Raw genomic sequence first — 6,070 nt, 5'->3', positions numbered from 1 at the left:
GACAATGAATGAATTCAGAGAATGTTTCCTAACCATTTGCTTACTCTCCAGTCTGTTGTGTAGTGGAAAAAGTTCCGATGTTAGTCTGCAGCACTGACTCTGTAAATAGGAAGTTTGTTGGTTCAGACTGGCTCAGGGGCTTCCTCCTGCTTGACACCGGTGAGACCTATGAACGCTCTATTTCTGCTCCTTAGGTGAATAACTTATTTTTGCTGTTACATTACTTAAGGAGGGACTGACCCAGTTTCACAATAGCTGTGTAAAAGTAAGCCTATGCAGAAAGTGCTAAAACCAAAAAACACTAAACAGCACAAGTTACAGTTTCTGTGGTAATTCAAATAGCAAATAAAACCTTACAGATTTGGCACAATGCCATCAAATACTGACAGAAATGTTTCAACATCTAGTCCAAAGCCTTCCCAGAGCATAGTGGGCAGACTCCATGTTAATACCACTGATTTCAGAGAATTGTTGTTTGATTTGGGTATCCACAATTTTTTGTACATATAAGACATACATGTTTGTTGTCTGTAAAAGAGCACTGTGACAACTGGGAGAAATTGTGATGTGCCCTTTCCATCCAGAGTCACACTAGTGACCAATATCTGGATGAAATGTAAAATATAGACTGTGTTTAACTTTAGTTCAACAAAGGTTTAATTAGCAGATAATGGTCTGAGTATGTCTTTGTTTCCATGGCTGTGTGGAAAGAGAGAGAGAGAGAGAGAGAGAGAGAGAGAGAAAGAAAGAAAGAGAGAGAGAGAGAGAGAGAGAGAGATAGAGAGAGAATATTTGCTTGTGATTTTGACACTTTTCTTTCGCCAGACTGCCATACGGAGTTCAGCCATTTGGACTTGAATGTTGGCAGAATTCTTTATCAATGGATTACAGCATTGGCACAATGTTTCATGAATGAATCAGAGGAGCGAAGTGTTTTCTGAATGAAGGCTAACATCCTCCCAGCATGCTCTGAGAAATTTGGAGGGCATCCATCCATCCAACCTGCTAAAAACTAGCTATGCCAAATCTCTCGCCACTAGTGCTAGCAAGCACACAAACACACACAAACACACACACACACTGTATTTTAACAACACATGATAGTAGTTACAAACTAGTACTTTCCAGAATTTACAGTTTTAAAGTTTTTATGTGTAAAATATTCCTATAGAATAAAGGAAAAACAAGGAGGCACTGAAATTAATGTTTATATATTAATGGAAAGTCGAGAGAGAAACTGGGACTCCAATAAATCGTGCAGTACAATAAAGACCACCAACACACTTTAACTGAGAGATGAGAGAAAACCATGCTTTACTTCAGCTCTGAAAAAATCACTCTGTCCACTCTGATCACTTTCAAGTTCTTTCTTGAGTTGTATATATATATATATATATATTTTTTTTTTTTTTTTTTTTTTTCTCAGAGAAATTAAACTAAAGACCTTCTAAACTATTGAGGTGTGGAAAAATGTCTGTCAGAAAAACCAATAAATCATTTTGAAGCTGCATTAATGGCTACATCAGTTTTAAAAAAATCTGATTTTGTCTTTTGTTGTTGATACTTTCCCTGGAGCAGAAAAACAAAGAATGTTTTCGAAGCCTGCTTTAACTGAAAATGTAATAAAAGTTCAAATGTCCAAATAATTTGTTTTATAGTTTAATTAGAAATCATTCTCAAGATGCATATCGCCCTAAAACTGTTCTAAAATATCAAATGACTTAGAAATTCAAATGAACAAAAAAAATAAGACAATATATTTGCATAAATGTATAAAAATCAGTCACAAAAGCAATGCTCAGTCAAACTCAACCCTTTAAATATCAGTAATACATTTTCAACAGTTTCAGAATTAAAAATTCAAACATTTAACCACAGAGTTAAATTGTAGAAAATGTTTATTAAATTTGACTTTTTTTTTTTTACTTATTTAACATATTTACATTTCAATGCCTAACCATTTACAAACATGAAACCAAAAGTCAGTAATGTTTGCTAAATGAATAATGGTCCAGGTATCTCAAAGATATGGAAAATTAGCATCAAAATGTAAATCATGTCACTCTTGGCACCCCTTTAGCATGTAGCAAAATGTAAATAGCAGTTTATGCTTTAAAGGTATACACTGCATTACTGTTATGAATTCCATAAAGTCACAACTTCCAAAAAAAGAATGATGAATTTCATCTACTGTTTTTTTTTTCTTTTCTACAATGAGCGTCCTCCGAATGCTACAATGGCAAAAAATGCTACATCGTTCATGAATACAGGTCAAAATAATAACAGTTATGGGCCTGCTGAATGAGGGGGGAGAACAGTTCCAGTCCATGTGCTACAAATGTTCCTTTCAGTTCAGATTTAGCTTATCGTACTTGCAAATTAACAATAAATATTTGGCTGCATGAATGAAAGAATAAAAAAAAGTTGGTATGAATGAATGAAAAACATCACGAGATTCAGTTCAATGACATACAAAAACGCTCAAATAAAAATAAGGCCACATTTAGCTTTTATAAAACAAAGGAAAGTCAAAGAAATGAATTACTAATGCTGCAGTTGTTTGCTTGGTCATATACATTTTAGGCTACTGTATGAACTTTGGCCAGGTTTTCAGGTTCGGCTCAGGTTTCTCGAGGGAATAATGGGTTAAGTCTTGCTTTAGATCAAATCCAAGCTTAAAGGAAGATTCCACCGATTCATTTAAATGTTAAAGTATAAGAGTTTCACTGAGTTTTAATGAGAAATGCATCATTTCACAGAAGTAGGGTCAGGATTACCTCATAGAAAGTTAATCAATGGCATGGTTTCAAATACTTTGGCTAATTTTGGAGCTGTTTTATCACTAATTGGGGCCTAATTTTTAATCCCATCTTGGTGGAGAGGTAGGAAGCTACATTGCAAGACACTTTTAAACCGTCAGCAAGATGTGTAGGTTCACTGGTCATTTTGAATGGTGGTTTTTTAATACACCCTCACACTGTAGTTTGGCATCAAAATGCTCTGAATGCAGTGGTTTTCATCTCCAAGAGTTCTACACATATTCTGAAATCTCTGTGGAATTCCCCTTTTGGCTTTAGCCTTGACATGATCTAAAACGTCAATTGGGATTCTTGGTTTCGTAGACCATTACTTTGATCACTCAGGTTCAGTCCTTGCCTGGAAAAAGCTGGCCCCTGATAAGTGTGTGTAAGCCGGCTGTAGACGACTGGACGGCCAACTCACTAAACGTTAATGTAATGTGGACTCGTTTCGACAGAGTGCCAAATATCGACTGAGGTTCTCAGATGAATGACTGCAGCGGCGCGATACATACTCCAAGCACAAGCCGAAATCCACATCCTATCGAGTTACACGACGACGACCGTTATCGTTCACAAATTTCAGAGCAAGAGCAAGGCATACCGCAGGTGTCTGAACAGAGAGATTCGTAGCTCAGCTAAACCGACCTATTCTCTTACGTTAAAGCACTAGAAAATTATATACTCTTCCTCCCACGCGATACAGCACATAAGATACTGCCAACTGGACCCAAGAGCGAAGAAATAAAATATCATGGTAAATACAAAATATTTCTTAAAATAGTTAAAATATACTTTTTTTATTTTGTACATTATGCGGACTGGTTAACAATTTCAATGATAACAAAAATAAATATTCGGTGAAATGCAGGTTTCTTTTGTAAATACACATGGACGGCATGGAGGGCGATGATGGGGCGGTGGGGGAAAGCAAGCCGACACTCATGCACACGCACACACATGAAATCTGAAACACGTTTTCGCTGAGAGACATTTAGACAGATGACACTTTTACACATGAGTCTATCCTGGTTCTCACATATTCTACAGCCACTGAGCTTCATGTTGGACGATATTGCTCTAGCTATCATACACTATCATAATATCATACCATACCTTAACGTACCATACACTATCGTGCCGTATGCTATCAAACTTTAAACATTTGCTGTCTCTGGGACTACTATTAGCAAAATGGTATGAACTGTAATGTCATCACATTATGTTATCATGTTTTGTATCTTTTCAAATTATGTCCTATCGACTTTTTTTCCCCTACGTAAAATGCTAAAAATCTGTACACGTTTATCTGTTTCATCGCAAACACTTGTTAGCATTTATTGCTCTTGGGAGGTACCGAAAGGGGAACGGAGACACCATGTTGAAATAGGGAATTAATAGATGTGTTCATATCTGGACCCTGTTTTTAAAATCTTTGCCTGAAAAAAATTCCCCAAACCTGGGTCAATCAATGGCATTTAAGATATTTGACATATCGTATAAACATTCATAAACACTTTGATATTGGACATATCAAACATTGTGTTGGTGGCTCCACTTAGGCTTATCATTACTGGTGTGTTTCAAAAAAAGGCCACTCTGAGCTCTAATTATCTTTGATTTTAGCAAAATAAAATTTATAATACAACCTCCCATTCACAAGGTGCTTCTCGAAGTGGATTCATCAAATACGAAAATGCTCATCCTACCCAGGCCTCTATTTAATCTATAATACATTAACACTTTAATCACCACAGCATGTACTGCAGCTCTCTATGTTCATGGACGTATGTTACAATGTGCTGAAAAGGTCTGGAGTTAGGGCACTGTGGATTAAATAAAAAAACAAAACAAAACAAAAAAAAGCAATGACGTTTAATCGGTAAAGACAAAAACAGTTCTTGAGCCACTGATCTTCACTTGCTACTATAGTTCCAGCTGCCCATCTGAGATGGAGCTCTTGTTTTGGAGTTAAACAGCTCAGGCAATGTTTTAAAAAAAATGCAAACAGTCCTGTAAAGTCTGCAAATACGTCTTTAGAAAAATAAAATAAATAAATAAAAGATAAAAAAATGAACATGTAAAAGTGCAGACAGAACATTCATGTCCAGACAGACGAACTGAATCACACTGGACTACGAAGAGGACCACGGGTTCCGACAACTGACAAAGGTTCCAAGTGAGCAGAAGAGAAGCATATGGGACGGAGAGAAAACAGGCGCCGCTACAACACACTCCCAATTTAACCTGGAGGGGCGGGTAAGGGAGGCTTCGCCTTGTGGATGGGACCAAAGACGTTTTAGAAGAACGTTGTGGAGATTGTTAAGAGACACAGGAGTCTAGGACGGTTTGGACACAGTAGACGTGACGAGGTTAGATGCTCGAGGTAAAGGTACAGTTTACAGGGTATAGGTTCAGTTTGTGGGAAGGCCATGGGTTGTTTTGTGTAGACAATGTGTTTTGGTTGTTAGTATCCAATTTGATTTAAAGGGATAAATCAAGTAAAGAGGGCTAATGTGGCAAAAAGAAAAGGCATAAAAGCTAAGCTTGTTTTCATTAAAGGTAAAAGTCTATTACTTTTCAATATTTCTGAATAATTTAAGGTTTAAGATGTAAACAGCCATTGAGAGTGGTTTGATGTGAAATGCACTGGTAGAATTGAGTTAGAATACTTCAGAATAAGTGTCTTAACTACATCCCAAAAAGGTAATGCAAATGGGTATAAGGACATTCCAGACGGTTACAAAGCCATTAGCCTGGTAACGTTTCTTTTACCACTGCTAAACCATGAGCAAGACGTGCATGCCGTCTCTTAATAATGTGAGTTATCATGCTAAACACACGGGGACCTATGAGTGCTTTGGATTGTTTTTCGTACTTCTTTTCTGTGTGCAAAGTAACACTGACAATGCTAGGGCTAGGGTTAGGGTTAGCAAAAAGACGGTGGCAAGAACATGGGGCTAATCTGCGAACCCTTGCAAGTCATGTGGCCAGCAGGAGGATTTGGATCGTCAAAGAATGTTACAGCTACTAACACTTCATATAATACACAATTTCAGAAAGCAGTAAAAGGCTTTAGGAGCCAATCAGCGGATCCCTATGTCATTTAAGCCCTTCTAGAGAACAGTTCTGTGGCCCTGAGTATGATTAGCTAAGTAAATTGTAAGCTTTCGTGGGCCGAACCATGTCTGTGTGGAAAATCCACTGGAACGGTTTTTCCCCCTCCCACATTTAACACTATTTTACCATCAACACTAGTTTTATAAACTCAG

This window comes from Hoplias malabaricus, chromosome X1, assembly GCF_029633855.1.
Source record: "Hoplias malabaricus isolate fHopMal1 chromosome X1, fHopMal1.hap1, whole genome shotgun sequence".
Lineage (NCBI taxonomy): Eukaryota > Metazoa > Chordata > Actinopteri > Characiformes > Erythrinidae > Hoplias > Hoplias malabaricus.
This window is presented reverse-complemented; position numbering follows the sequence as displayed.